Here is a 16,689-nt window from a genome sequence, read left to right on the forward strand (position 1 = left end):
CAACTGTAGCACATGAGGATGCTGATGGGAATATAAGGAATTTCGAGAGAAAAAGAGAAGCAACCATTTGGTTCTTAGAACCATTAAAAAATATGAAGCACACATATGGGGGCCAGATCAGAGTAAGTCTCAGTCAGGACTGTCCAACCTTATGTTATCTCAGGACCACATTAAAATAAAATAATTATTTGAGGGCCACACCTAGAATAAAAACTACAGTACACTATTATAATAATTAATTTTTAGTCTTATCAGTACTTTAACGCTATGAAAAGTCATAGTCTTTTTAACTTCTTAAAAAGTGGGGGAACTTGATTGATCAATATGACAGGCAAAGACAAAGCAGGAAAGGAAACACAAACCAACAAAGCAACAAAACAACAGTATAAAGGTAGGTGCATACTGACCAGTCTGAATCATACAGACTGGAACATAACCCACAGATTGATTGAAAATTCTGAGCATTATGTTCTGTCTGTAGCACTTCTCAAAAACACCAAAGAGAATTGACATCAATGAGATTATTTATTGAATTGATTGAATTGAAAAAATCTGATACACATTTCACTCGTGAAAATTAAAACCCGTAGGCAGATCATATAAAATAGCATTGCAGCTTTATTTTCGACATCCCTGGTCTAGGTAAAGTTCAGCTAATCTCCAAAAATCATTCCTGGGAGACTCAGCTTTTCCCATTACTTGTCTCAAAATTTCAATTCCCAATTGTGTTCTCAACTTTTTTACAGGACAGAATCAACTTCATAACTATACAAGCAATTTTACTAGAGTATGATAGAAATGTCACTTTTTATATTCACATAAAATTCAGTTTCATAAGCACATTTTCACAATACTCAAAATTACAGAATCTTAGAGGCAGAAGGGATTTTAAAGGGCATTTATCCTTTGCTTGAAGAAATGCAGTGATGATTGGATTTCTCAATCTTCTCTGACCTTTGAATAGATTTAACAAAACTTGATATCTTTCCTCACATCATAATTTCCCCCATTATCCCTCCTACTGCCTTCCTCAGAGTATCATTCAGTATAATAAATGATATTGTTAAAGATCAAAAATTAAAAGGAAATATCAGTACGATAGATAGATCAAAACATTGGGAAAAGACTGAAAATATGTACAGTAAAGCACACTTACCAAGTTCACAACTCTTTGACTAGCTTTCTAACATTTATTTCAGTTTTCTCCTTATATTGGTCCTAATTTTCCCAATTTGAAGGAGTCCATACAACATAAATGTTGCAATCTTTAGGGGCTTTTCTATAATGTGGAGGGCTTTCTCTATTCAATTCCCATTTCCTAAGCCATGTTGCACTTTTGGTTATGCTATCTGGGACAGGAGAAAGTTTAGTACATAGTATGTAGTACAAAGTACCACTGACTGTATATATACCACTATTCCTTAAGTGCTTCTGATGTGTCTTGGTGTCCAGTTTTCTCACTGTCCTATGACCATTGTTCCAAATATGCACCTTCCTAAAATATTCCATCCAGAAGTCAACAGAATTACCGATTTATATATGACCTAGTCTGGGGAAAAAAAGAAAGGGATCATTGGTCATCTTGATCTCTCACTATCATCCTTCTTTCAATTTAATTCATTTTGAAGAAGTGACTTTGCTTTTTCCTAGACCATTCTAAACCAATTACATTGTCAGCCTGATTCCTTTTTTTAATCATTCTCCTTGTTATCATTCTTTTTTTTATTTATATATTTTCTAATTTGAAACTCACAATAGCCCCCATTTTTATAATTCTCATTAATATCAGTCAATTATTAGCAGTTTGAGATAGCCAAATATTAAATTTCTAGGATATGCATTTAAATGTAGGAAATCAATAAATGCTATGAATAAAACAGGATTTATTGCTTTATTTTTGATTATAGGGAATTTTTAAACAGTAATTGAGAATATTTTGAAAATAATTTGAATTTGAAGTTGTTTTATGAATTTTTAAACAGTCAATTATTATAACTGCAAGAACACTATGAAGCACAAAGTATAGTTATGATATTTTTTATACTTTTTAAGAAGATATTGAGGGGCAGCATAGCAATTAATTTGTCCATTGCAACAGAGTATAAAAAATAGAATTTTCATGACTTTATTTGCCTCACCTGTAGAAGAAGAGAAATATAAGTTTTATGAAATGAAAATGATATGAATAAGCTTGAGGAGAATAACCAGGTGGGGGTTAAGCTTTCTAAAATCATACTACTTAACATACTCTATTATAGGACAATTGAACTAGTCATCATTCCTCCTTCTCATCTTGTCTTTTGCCCCTCTTTCCCTTGTTCATTTTGTTCCTCAAACCTGGAATGAACTTCTCGATTCAATTTGCATTTTATATGCCCCTTCCTTCAAGACTCAACCCATATTTAACTTATTCAATCTTTTCTTGATTTTCCCAGTTGAAGCTATAGAATTTTTACAGCATGTCACATGGACCTATTAAAAGCTTTCATAATACAGTGATTTTTTCCATAACTATTTATACTATAGTTCATTCACATTTAGATAACAAACTCCATGAAAGAAGTTTCTTCAAAGCATTCACTAAACTGTTCATTCATTTATCTATCTATCCATTCATTTATTTCTATCCTGTTAGTAGGTACATTATAGTAAGTACTCAATTTAGATGTGATTGGATAAAATTGAATTTATTCAAGGGATGATAAAGCTGATAATAGATATAATCAGGTTATGTAGGACTGTTTATTTTTCTTAAACAATCAGTATTTTAAAGTCCAATAAACAAACAAAACCAACAACCATAATATGTTAGATACTATGTCTGATCTTAATGTTTTGATCCATATTTTCCTCATATTATGGGAATTTTACCTTTATATATAGTTCCCTTTAATGTACTTCTTTTCTGCACATTTTTTCAGCACATATTTCTGTGTATGTCAGATTATCAATACAACTTTTTGAATTACAGACTAAACTATTTATCAAATGAAAAAGAAAAAAAAAGATAATCTAATCTATCTGTGTCTCTGCAGAACCTCCAAGTGAATCAGTATCCTACTGGGCTCCCACAGAGGAGATGACACTCTGTGAGAAGCATTAACATACTCATCTATAGGGCAGGTGACCAAACCCAATGATACACAGTTTCATCCTTTTTCCTTTTTGCTGCTAGGCATCCCAGGTCTAGAATCTATGCACATCTGGATTGGTTTCCTTTGCTGCATAGTATATTTGATTGCACTGGTGAAGAATATCACCATATTATTTGTGATCCTAACTGAGAGGAGTCTTCATCAGTGCTGGGCACTACTGATCTGTGCTTTGCAATGGCCATTATCCCTAAAATGCTGAGCATCTTCAATTTGAGAGAGATTATTTTTAGGACTTGCCTAACAAGATGTTCTTCATTCATAATTTTACTGGCATGGAATCAGCTATACTCCTGGCCATGGCCCAACCCACTTTATTGTAGTATCATTCTCACAAAAAGAGTGGTGACATCAATTGGCCTTGGAATTCTGCTGAGATCTTTCACTTTATTGATTCCATTTCTGTTCCTGATCCTATGTCTACCTTTCTGTGGACAGCACATCATTCCCATACCTAGTGTGAGCACATGGGTCTGGCTGCCCTGGCTTATGCAAGCATCAAGGTCAATATTATATTAGCTGGGTGCCATTTCTTTCTTCATATTTGACATCATAGCCACTGCTATCTCTTATGGTCAGATCGTGCAAGCTGTCTTTCATCTTCCCTCCCTGATTGCTCATCTTCAAGGCTCTAAATACCTCTGGCTCCCATGTGTGTCATTTTGTCCTTCTATACCCCTGTGCTCTCCTCCTTCTTGACCCATCTCTTTGGTCAGAATGTTCACCATTACATCCACATCCTCTCTGCCAATCTGTATGTTGTGGTTCTAGCAATGATCAACACAGTTATCTATGACCGACCAGATCCAAGAATGGGAGCTAAAGATATTCTCACAAAAGCAAAACATGGAATGGGATATCTAGATTGAGTCTCCATATGGTTCAAAAGGTTTTGTTGGGTCATGAATGAAGGTACTTCCTTGGAATATATTCCAGGCTCTTCTGATGATCTCATAAGGATTTTCAACTTTTGGTTCACCTAGGTCATGCCTTTGTTTGAAACATGACAGCTGTAACTTCTTTGTGTTTAGTACCTTAATGTTGGGGCTCAGACTTGGGGACACAGCTTCTCCTAGGCCCATTTTTTTCATACTCATTCTTCACAGTAATTAACAATAATATAATAAGCAGAATTTCATTCTGAGTGTATTAAATTATTTTCTGCAAGAAGAAAATGTTATAAGACATAATGAAATTTAGAGATTAAAATATACTATTTATGAACAGAGCAATCATAAGTATATTATCGAGATGACTATTTTGTACATCTTTTTTCTCACTCTTTGAGACAACAGTTCAGTGATTAGAACTTTGGTTTTTAGACTCAAAAGACCTAGCTTCATGTTCCCACTTTCAATATTTACTGACTATCTGAACCTGGACTCAACATTTAATTTAATTCTTTCTCATTTTGATCATCTATAGAATGATGACACTTTTGCCATCTACCTTTCCTGGGTTATTGTAAAGACTTTTAAAACTCAACATGTTATAGAAATGTAAGTTATTGTAAACCAACAAATCAATGGGTTTTTTTTTTTAAGTATTTATTACATTCTAGACACTGGAGATAAAAAAAGATAATAAAAGTCCTTAGTGGAAAGAAGGCAATTTCTAATGGTGGAGACAATAAGTGCAAATATAAATAAATACAAAAGAAATTTGGAGAGAATAAAGACAGAAGATTGAAATACTTAGCACTATACTTGGCACATAGTAAGCTTTCCATAATTCCTTTCTTTCTTTCTTTCTTTTTTCCTTTCATCCTTCTTTCTTCCCATCCTCCATTCTTTCTTTTTATTATATCTTTTTTCCTTTACTCCTTCCCTTCTTATTCTCTCCCTTCTCTTTTCTTCATTTCCTCCCCCTTTGCTTCTCTCTACTCCCTTTATCTGCCTTCTCCCCTCCACTCTTTCCATGCTGTTTTCCTTGACTTCCCTGTAAAGATATATCCTTTATGGTTAACTAAGTAGGGAAAAGTCTTAGTTAAATGAGATTTGATAAAGAATATTTTTAGTACAAAGTCACCCCTTAGGTGACTGGGGTGAAGAGTCTTCTCATGTTTCTCTATATTCTATATGTTTATCTATATGTTTCTCTATATTCTATATGTTTATCATTTCATATGGTGTGGTATCATTCCAATATTTTTAATGAGCCGCAATATGTGTAGATATTGCCGACTGAATGAGCATAGACTTTATCTTCATATCTTTATGCTATGAATATGGGAAGAAAGTGCAAAGAGAAAATAGATAAGGATTCATACTGTCTTTCTTTGACCCTAGGAGTTCTCTCATTTTCTTTCTCTTTTACTTTTGTTCCTCTAGTTGGCATTATTGATACCTTTTCTGTCAGTTTTCAATTATCATATAATTGTTGATATTTAATTCTTCTCCTTTCCCAACAGTATTGTTCTCAATTATTCTCTCACTGATACTGAATGGTTTTCTTAGAGAGGAACAGAGGGTTAATAAAAAATATTATTTAGATTTCAATACACTGTGCACAAGATTATATGTATGTATGTGATGATTCCTGCTTTGAGCCTAGGAAAGTTCAAATGAGTTGATTGATGGGTACCAAATAACTTAGAAATATTGATGGCCAGTGTCTGTGAAACTGATCTTCCCATCTATAGCATGCAAAGATTGAGACATTGTTCAATGAATAGGGACAAATCAAGGATTATTTCCAAATAATAAGATGATGCCAAGAAATTATTCTTGAATATGTCAGTTCTTCCCAGAGACATATTTTTTACCACATTTTAGACTTGATTACACTTTAGACATCATCCTTCTTGTTTCCAAGGATAATCTCTCCTGATATCACATTGAATATGCACAATATGGAATAAAACACTTTTCATTATCTTAGAATCCCTTATTAACATAGTATATAGTAACAGTGACATACAGTTGTGTGGGGGCTGAGCAAGTTGTATACAGAAATGAACATAGAGAAATAGGAATAGACCAAAAATGGATAGATATAATTTTGTACAAAGACTACGAGATTTGAAGTTTCAGTGCTTGGGTTCAAATCTTGTTGGTTTTTTTTATTACTCTCATTTCTTAGGAAAGTACCTTGACTCACCTACCCTCTTTAAGTCTTAATTTCCTCATTTGTAAAATGAGATGCTGGTCTAGATAGATGATCTCTAAAGCTTTTTAACTATAAATCTATGGATCTCTGAAAGGTAGTTAACAGGAAGAGTTAGAGCAATTATTTGCAACAGGGGAACCTAAGAGTGGAAAGAAGAAGGGTGAGAACACTTGATTCTAAAGTCAGGCAATGACAGTGATTTCTGTTCTTTGCCTGAGGAACATAATCACTCAGCAAAATCATAGAATGTCATTTCTGAAATATAATCCTGAGACTGTGGTGCCCAATCCTTTTATTGGAAAGAAATAAAATGAGACACAGTTAGGGGAAGGAATTCATTCAAGTTCATACCACAGATTAGAGGCAACAGAGAAACTAAGACCTCCTAACTCATGGTGCAGTTGAGTTATATCAAAGAACAAAATACTGTATCTATTCACATACAATAGCAATTACTCTATATTACTAGAAAGAAAAAAAATCTAATCAACTCATTTACTGAAAATGATAATAATCTCATTTCTAGAACATTTTAAAATTTAGAAAGATTAATCAGGATGGCAGACAGGAAGTTGATCCCAAAGTCAGAAAAATCTGAGTTCAAGACATGCCTCTAACATCCTGAGTTTGTCTGGGCAACTCAATTAACCCTTTGTTCCCTAGAAGACTCTCATACATGAATCTGCAGTGAATGTGCTAGAGAGTTTTTATAGAGTTTTTTTTTCTTCAGAGTTTCATCTACTAATGCTGTCATAGATCCAGATCTTGTCTCTATGCCTTAAAGATCGATCAATTACTTTCTTCACTGATAATCAATACTTATTTTATGTTTAAGAAATGGAATTTGAGGGACTTTGGCTTGACCAGAGTCACACAACTAATAAGTAGAAAAACTGAAGTTAAGACTTAGATCAAATGGATGATTTGAAATCTAGGGTATTTTTCCAAGCATCACACTGCCTGTGGAGGCAAAAGCTGTAGAACCTTTCTGTGATTTATTATGCATTTTTACTTTCTACCTTTCACTAGAAAATCATCATGCTGGAACAGTAATCATAACTTTGTCATGAGTGCACAATAAGGAATTAAGAAAAGAAAGATGTGGTTAAGGAAAAGTACTAACAAAATTCAATAATTATTTGTTTATATCTTTAAACTTTACTTAATAGTTTCTTAAAAATATTTATACTTAACTCTTCCATGGAGTTAATGTCTCTGGAGACTATGACTATGGAGCCATGATTCTCTGGTCTCTTTCTGTCTCTTGGAAGGTCAAAAAACACAATGCCTAGGTACTCACATTGATTCTAGGTTGAGGCAAGTCATTGTTCTTTGCATGTCCCTAAAAAATAACTAGTTTATGCATGGGAAAGTGCACAAGAGCTTGGTAACAGATCATAGAATATCCTTGGTGCTAGCTTGGTTGGAAATATTAAAGAAACATATGTCATAGATTTTGATTTTGATACAAAGATCATTTATTTCAACCCACTCATTTTATTGATGAGAAAACTGAAGGAAAATTGTGGTTTGCCTTGAGATAAGAATACAATTGTGATATGAATAAAATTTTAGGATAGAGATCAGTATGAATGCCTTTAGGAAGAGAAGTAAAGAGAATAGGAGCATAGAACTGTCAAGCTGGGGCTTCAAAAGTATCTCTAAAAAGAATCTGGAAAGCCCAGTCAAAAATAAATTCATGAAGAACCTTAAGGTTATACCATGAGATTAATCCAGGAAAACTTCCAGCTTTTTTGTTCCTTTTCTCTAAGAGCACCATTGGATAGTTTAAAGGAGAATCCAGCTGACTTCCTAATATAAACACAAAATTTGACCACAAATATTTAATCAAAATATTGTATAAATTCTAAAGAAGTATGCTCTCTGACAACTCAAAAAAGAACAACTGACAAGAAGACTTGTCAGATAAAATAATCTGGTGTACCTGTTTTGATTGTTCAATATGGATTATTCAGCACACTGAGAAACAAGGTCCTAAAGACTCTCAAGGTAACTTTAATCTTTTTCCAAAGTAAATAAAAAATGTTTACACTTTTGTGCCCAACCACTGATTGCTGTCATTAAGGTTTCAAAAGAAGAAAACCAGAAGTCTGGCTTCATGGAGCCCATAGTCTTACTGAAAAACTAAAATGTGGGGTGGAGCCAAGATGGCAACTAGAGAGGAAGTCTCTTAGAAGCTCTCTCATAAAACTTCAAAACTAAGGACTCTAACTAAACTTTCAAGAGACAGAACACACAGAGGGAGCCAGTGAGGCAGTTCTCCTACTCACGGTAACCTGGAAAAGAGCAGAAAGGCTCTGCTCCCCAGTGTCAGAGGGGCAGCCTGCCAGAGCAATGAACTTCAGCCTCTTGGAGTAAGCCCCAGGGCACTGGGAGCTGTGGCTCATAGAAGCAGGGGAGTCTCCTGAGCTATGCCCCTGGGAGCACCAGGCACAAAGTGGGGGAACAGCAGGGGACCTCTGCCAGAGACAGCACTTGAAACCCAGCCCTCAGGGCACACAGCTTCTTTCAGCAGCACAGATCCAGGAACAGAAGCAGGTGGATCCCTTAAGCAAGAGCCCCCAGGTCATGAGACCATTGAACCTAGAGAGGGGAGTGAAGAGAGAGACTGCAGAGCACTGCCCCTGGAACAGGACTCTGGGGCTCTGATCACATTCAGATCCTGATCGCAGTCTAGGCCCCCCCCATAGAAGAGCAGGGCCCCCCTCCCATCTCAGCCCCGTGGCAGAGGGGGATGCATATGCACATGGTCATTCACAGACCAGGAGGGAGGACAGAGCCTCACACACTGAGACCCTTGTGGGAGTGTCCCAAAAGCTCAGGAAGCACCCCAAAACCAGGCCCAGGCTGGGAAAATGAGCAAGCAGAGAAATAACAGGAACACCATTGAGAAATATTTTGCATATGAGCCAAGAAGGATCAAAATACTCAGTCTGAACATGAGGAAGCACAAGCTCCTACATCTAAAGACTCCAAGAAAAACAAAAATTGGGCTCAGGCTATGACAGAGCTCAAAAAAGACTTTGAAAATCAAATGAGGGAATTGGAAGAAAAACTGGGAAAAGAAATGAGAGAGATGTAGGAAAAACATGAAAATGAAGTCAGCAGCCTAGTCAAGGAAATAAAAAAAAAATGCTGAAGAAAATAGCACGCTAAAAACCAGCTTAGGTCAAATGGATAAACAGTTCAAAAAGTCATTGAGGAGAAGAATGCTTTAAAAAGCAAAGCTGGCCAGATGGAAAAGGAGATAAGAAAGCTCTCTGAGGAAAACAAATGCTTCAGACAAAGAATAGAACTCAGGGAGATTGCTGAATTTATGAGAAATCAAGATTCATTACTTCAAAACCAAAAAAATGAAAAATTAGTAGAAAATGTGAAACATCTCATTGAAAAAAACAACTAAAATGGAAAAAAAGATTTAGGAAAGATAATTTAAAAATTATTGGAATACCTGAAAGTAATGGTCAGGAAAAGAGCCTTGACATCATTTTCAAAGAATTATTACAAGAAAATTTCTCTGATATCCTAGTAGCAGAGGGCAAAATGGAATGGAGAGAATCCACCCATCTCCCCAAGAAAGAGATCCCCAAAAAGCAACCCCTAGGAATACTATAGCCAAGTTTGAGAACTCCCAAGTCAAAGAGAAAATAGCAGCCAGAAGTACACAGTTCAAATATTGTGGTGGAGCTGCTGTCAGGATCACACAGGACTTAGCAGCAACTATATTAAGAGCTAGTAGGGCTTGGAATATAATATACCAGAAGGCAAAAGAGCTTAGAATGCAGCCAAGAATCAACTACCCAGCAAAAATGAATGTCCTCTTCCAGTGAAAAAGATGGACTTTCAATGGACCAGGGGAATTTCAAATGTTCCTGTTGGAATGGCCAGAGCTGAACAGAAGGTTTGATCTTCAGATACAGGACTCAGGTGAAGCATAGAGAGTAGAGGAGAAGGGGAAAATATGAGGGACTTAACGATGATGAACTGCATGTGTTCCTGAATAGAAAAATGACACTGATGATACTCATATGAACCTTCTCAGTTAATAGAGCAGGTAGAAGGAGCTTTTATAGTTGAAGCACAGGAGAAAGATGAATTTGAAGATAAAATATGGTATAAAAATGGAGTCAATAGAAAAAAGGGAAATATAATGGGAGAAAGAAAAAAGAGAGGGGGAATAGGCCAAGATATTTCAGATAATAAGATTTTTGTTAATTACAATCAGCTATTGCAATGATATGGAAGGGGGGACAACAAGGGGGAATGAGGGAATCTTTGCTCTCATCAGAGGTGGCTAGGAGAGGAAACAGCATATATATACTCTATGGAATATAGACATCTGGAGTAAGAAGGAGGGGGAGGGCCAGGGGAAAGGGGGATGTGAGTGATGGAGGAGAGGATGGACCATTGGGGGGAGAGTGCTCAGATATAACACATTTTCTTTTATTAATTCATGCAAGAGGGTGGGATTGGATGGCCTGTCTGGGACCATAGGGCCAGATGGATTCTGGGCCTAAGGGGTGGTAGGGGGGCTTGGGGCCTCTTGGTCCCAGGAGCCATGATCTGTCAGCTGCACCACGCAGCTTAACCTATAGGAGAGTCAGAGTGAAAGGAGAGAGAGAAAATATAGGGCATGGCAGTGAAGAAATACAAAAGGAGGGAGTTGCGATCAGCAATTGCAACAGTGGAAAAATATGGAAGTAACTTTTGCAATGGAATTTTCATAAAGAATGTGATCCACCCGCGACAGAGTTGTTGGTGCTGGAACACAGACTGAAGCACATTTTTTACTATTATTATTTGGGGGGGGGGTGCAGGGCAAATGGGGCTGGATGGCCTGCCTGGGGCCACATAGCAGAGTGATCATTGGGTGTCTGAGGCTGGATTTAGACCTGGATGCTCCTGGCTCAAGGGCCAATGCTCTGTCTGCCACCCAGCCATCCTTACTATTATTACTATTTTATTTTATTTTGGGTCTTTTTTTGGGGGGGCGGGGTTGCAGGGCAATGGGGTTGGGGTGGCTTACATGTCACACAGCTGTGTGATTGTTGGGTGTATGGGGCCGGATGCAGGCTCAGGTGCTCCTGGCTACAGGGCTGGGGCTCTGTCCATTGTGCCACCTGGCCATACCTACAATTATTGCTATTATTTTTTTAATTTTAATGTTTTTCTCTCCCCTTTACTTTATCACTCAAGCGAGTCCATATTTTTTGGGGAGGGGTATTCTGTTTACTCTTAAACAAGATTATTTTATTAATGTATAAAAACATTATTTGTACAAAAAGAATAAATAATTATAAAATGTAATTTGGAAATATATAATAAAGTATATAAAAATACAAAAAAAGAAAACTAAAATGTAAGCAATTAGAAAAGTTAAATATAGGAGATTAATTCATTCAATAGAGTTTGAAAAAGTTTAGATTTCTTTGCTCACAATAGACATGTAACATAAAGAATCAGTTTTATTTTTTCCATTAATAGAGAATAAGACCTATGCTTTCTAGAAGCAGAGGTTAACAGTAGGAGGAGATATTAGAATTCCTCTAGTTCAGCCCATTCATTTTATAGATGAGAAACTGAGTCACTGAGAAGTCAATTTTTCTCAGAGTCATTCAGCTAGAAAGCATAAAATGGGGCAAGTGACTTCAAGTCAGTTCCCTATCTACTATGATCTACTACACCAAACTTCTTTTATTGAGTTAAACTGAATGAAGATTGTGGAAGAGGGAGAATCAGAAGTAGACTGTTCAATCTAATACAGTTAAAGAATGAAACATAGAAGTTATTTCCCTAAGGAAAGTGTTAGCATCCTCACTGTCATCATGCTGGGCTTTGATAATATAAATATCTTTATCTGGGCCTCCTTTGAGGATAGTTAGTGAATACTGCATTTGGGAATTTCTTATTGATTCTTTGTAAACCTGAGTGGCAGGTTTGATTTTGTCTATAAAAAAGAAGAGATTAGAACTGAATTTACCTAAACTTGAAGAAAGACTAGAGATGGAGGAAGTGGGCCCAGGAGGCAAATGTCTACATATCAACACAACTCCTCTGGATAATATTGAAAAAATGGTCACCATGAAGAGGTAGCAGCAACTTGTCAAAGAAGATTTGGTAGGGACATAATAGTGTTATAGTTGATCTATCAGTAATTAAAAGAGAAGAATAAATCAATCTTTAATATTACATTCTATGGTTTCATAATATTGACAATAGAAAAGGGAAAGAAACATTCAAAAAGCTCATGTGTCGAAAGGAAATCTGTTATTGGATATTTTTAGAGAACCAGGTTACCAGAGGTAGCAATGAGTAACACTGATAATCTTCACGTCCTTCACTCCAAGTAGACTTTCAGATCACCTAGCTCCATAAAAGAAAAATAATATAAATTTAACTTGGAGGCAGTTCCAAATCTATTGAAAGTCTCACTATAACCTAAGCAGCTTTCAACATCAACCCACCACAATTTCCCGTTCTCCACTAAAACAGTTTAGACCACACTAGAAAACTATGTACATTGTGGGGAAAAACACCTGCCTCTTCTACACAATACTTCTTTAAAAATTTATTAAAGGGATGGCTAGGTGGTTCATTGGATAGAGCACTAGCCCTGGAGTCAGGAGTACCTCAGTTCAAATCCGGGCTCAGATGCTTAATAATTGCCCAGCTGTGTGGCCTTGGGCAAGCCACTTAACCCAATTTGCCTTGCAAAAACCTAAAAAAATTTATTAAGGAAAAAAGAAGCAGGGGTGGGGAGAGAGAGAGAGAGAGAGAGAGAGAGAGAGAGAGAGAGAGAGAGAGAGAGAGAGAGAGACGAGAGAGAGAGAAGGAAGGAAGGAAGGAAGGAAGGAAGGAGACTCACCCCTAGACTCTATTGGGTTGGACTACCCTAAAATCATCCCTCCTCAGCTCACATGACCTCACTTTCAGACTCTCAGAATGAGCAAAGCCTTCTGAAAAGAAGGGAAGGAAATATATAGAGATCAGATGTGAGGATGGCCTCCATAAGCCCCCAGTACTCTCCTCTGGAGCAAAGTTCACTCTTCACTAGCCACAGACCTAGAAACCAGGTCCTCACCATTCCTCTACATCTACCTTCCATCTCAATCCCCAGCTTGCCCCAAAGAGTTTGCCATTGTCTTCTCTTAAATGAGATTGTCGCCATCTTGTTCTTGGCTACTTAGTAAGTCTCTGCATCCGGGATCACAAGGAAAATCTGTGTACGTGGTGAGTCAAATGTGATCAATCCTCCCCTTAATATAATCTAGGACCAGTCCTCTGGAGAATCCATATGTTGTGGTAGGCTTTGAAAGGCAGGGAAAACAGACAAAGATTGTTCCTCTTAAATATCCCTCAATGTAACCTTCAAAAGGCCACTTTATCAATTCTCTGTTCTCCATTCATTCCTCTCCTCTCTATCTCCATAGTCTAACAAAGATTTCCTTCTGTTGCTGGTTCAAAATCACCCTTTTTAGAAGCCTTCCCTGAGTTGGATTTGCAAGTGTTTCCCTTGTCCTGACTCCCTGCACTTGGTGTTCCCTTTCTGCACAGGTGGGACACTGCCAGAGAGCCTTTCCCGGGACAACATGGGTGGGTTTGCAATGCAGGCAGTCTATCTGTCTTCCTGCCCTCTCCACCTCTGCCCTACCCCTCCTGATTCTTCCTCTTGTGTCTCTCTCAGTATATGAATGGTGAAGATGTGCTGCTTATTCTTCCAGTTCAGATGTTTTGTATAGGATCTAAACTAGACATATGCATAAATTGCTGTACACCTTCTCCTGAAATATACCCTAATCTCAAATAATTTTGTCTTTCTCCCCAAGGCCCCCTGAGAAAGAAAGGTGCAATGGCCATCCCAATGGGCTTCATATTTAAATCAAAGTGAATTGCTCCTAATTGAAAATTCTTAAGTATGTGCTATTTTTATATATGTTTCACTTGAGTAGATGATTTCTGAAGTTATTTCTGGATCTCAGTTTATATTAATTAGATAAATAAAGATTTTGTTATTGTCTAGGTAGGGCTTTTCTCTTACCTCATTTTGGAATTATCTTCCCTTTTAGTGATCTTGGATTTTTCAATACACATTAATGGTGAGAAATGGAGAACATTCCAGGTTCTGGAGATGAGAATATGTTCCCATCCTTTTAACATGATACAATAGAAAACAATGTGATATTTAATGTCTTGGTCTTTTTGAAATATTTCAGGTATAGAGTTTATATTTATGCTTTTATGCCTTTATGAAGAGAAAAAATATATTGTCCAAATATCTGTTTAGAATACAATTGTTTAGAATGTCATAGATTTATAGATTTAGAACTGGAAGGTGACATCAGCAATAATTTAATCCATTAGCAGATGAAGAAACTAAAGCTCAGAGAGGTTAAAATGTTATATAAATTTAGTTTAAACAGAATTCCTCTCAATCCAACCCTATGGAATGTAAATATTTAGTTGGAATTGACATTTGTGGGCCCAAAGGACTAAAAGTGCAATAATTAATGCCAAAAAGGGAGGTCTCTGGAAAAAGTGTCAAAAGGTTGTGCAATTGCACATATTCTATTGAACATTTTTGCCAGGACCTAGTCTACGACTTTAGGTGACATATTTTTTTTAAATGTGACATAATGCCAGAAGTGATAATGAATATATTACATATCAGAACCTACAAAGATTTTGAAAATCTGAAATAATAAATGGAAGTAAATAAAATTTCAATAGAAGAACAACATAAACAAACGGGATTACAGAAATTGTCTTATCTTACCAAGACGTGAATAGATACTTTCTACAAAATCCTTCCAAGGAAATTATTCCAAATGTGATCAATTCTTTCCTATTTAATTTAAAGTTCATTATTGATTTGTCTGGTATTTATAAAGTAGAATTTTAAAGTTAAAGTCTACTGAGATAAGAACAAGAGATATTCTTTATTCCTATTTGTTTTCTCTATATAAACATTTAGGAAATTAGTTTTTTTTTTTCATTTAGGGTCCTTTAATCAACTGAGACAATGCAATCAATGCAATGAATGTTAGCACATATGAGTTTATGATTGAAATGGAATATCGAAAATGCACTTATTTTGGGCGGCTAGGTGGTGTAGTGGATAGAGCACCGGCCTTGGAGTCAGGAGTACCTGAGTTCAAATCCGACCTCAGACACTTAATAATTACCTAAGTGTATGGCCTTGGGCAAGCCACTTAACCCCATTGCCTGGCAAAATCCTTTAAAAAAAGAAAAAAATGCACTTATTTCTCAGCAACTGATAACACTTTTACAAAAATGAAACACATATTAGTAATTGAAATAAACAAAAATTTTAAAGTGAAATTAAATAAATCATATCTTTTGTCTATTATGACACAATAAAATTAAAAAGAAAGGAAATGAGCACAAGATAAAGACCTAAAAAAACTAACTGACATCTCAAAGAGTGTTTGGGTCAAAACTAAATCATAAAGATAATAACTATTTATGTTAAACTATTGAGAAAGATATTATTATGAACCAAAACTTTTAGGTTAAGTAGAAAGATGCATAGCTATGAAAATGCTTATTAACAAAATAGATAAATGAGTGTCAATGATCTGAGGACTCAATTTACAGTACTTGAAAATTAATTAATAACAAAAATTCAAAAGAATAAATATTGAAAAGTAAGAAGATTAAAAGGAAAATTTCAACATTTTTAAAAGATTTCAGGAAATCACTATTGACAAAAACAAGTGAGAAAACTAGAGAATAGTATAGCATAGATTAACATCTCATACTCTATGTGAAAATAAGGTTGAAATGGGTACATAATTTAAATACAAAGGGTGAGGCCATAGGCCAATAAGGCAAACAAGTAATACCTTCTCTTTCAGATTTATGCCGAGGGGACGAATTTATGACCCAACTAGAGATAGAGAATATTATAAGCTGCAAAATGGATAATTTTGATTACTTCAAATTAAAAACAAAAGTCTTTGCACAAAAAAAAACAGTGCAGGCAAGATTAGACAGAATGCAGAATGCTAGAAAACAATTTTTATAGTTAGTGTTTCTGACAAAGGACTCATTTCTAACTTATATAGAGGACTAAGTCAAATTTATAAGAATATAACTTATTTCCCAATTGATAAATAGTCAAAGGGTATGAACAGTTTTAAGATGAAGAAATTAAAGCTTTTTATAGCCATATAAAAATATCTAAACCCTTTTTGGTGAGATAAATATTAATTAAACAAATCTGAGACACTACTTCTCACTTATCAGATTGACCAATATGACAAAAAAGGAAAATGATTAATATTGTGGGGATGTTAGAAAATTCCTTGTTGTAGGTATAACCTTAAAAAACCATTCTGAAGAGCAATTTGGAGCTATTGCCAAAGGACAATAAAACTGTGTGTATACA

At 35.8% G+C, this 16,689-nt stretch overlaps 1 pseudogene; it reads left to right on the forward strand.

Moving 5' to 3' along the window:
* The first annotated feature begins 324 nt into the window (after positions 1–324).
* On the forward strand, positions 325–4,021 carry LOC141507652 (olfactory receptor 52E2-like; annotated as a pseudogene).
* The last annotated feature ends 12,668 nt before the right edge of the window (positions 4,022–16,689 follow it).

This window comes from Macrotis lagotis, chromosome 1 (genome assembly GCF_037893015.1).
Source record: "Macrotis lagotis isolate mMagLag1 chromosome 1, bilby.v1.9.chrom.fasta, whole genome shotgun sequence".
In the NCBI taxonomy this organism is placed as follows: Eukaryota; Metazoa; Chordata; class Mammalia; order Peramelemorphia; family Peramelidae; genus Macrotis; species Macrotis lagotis.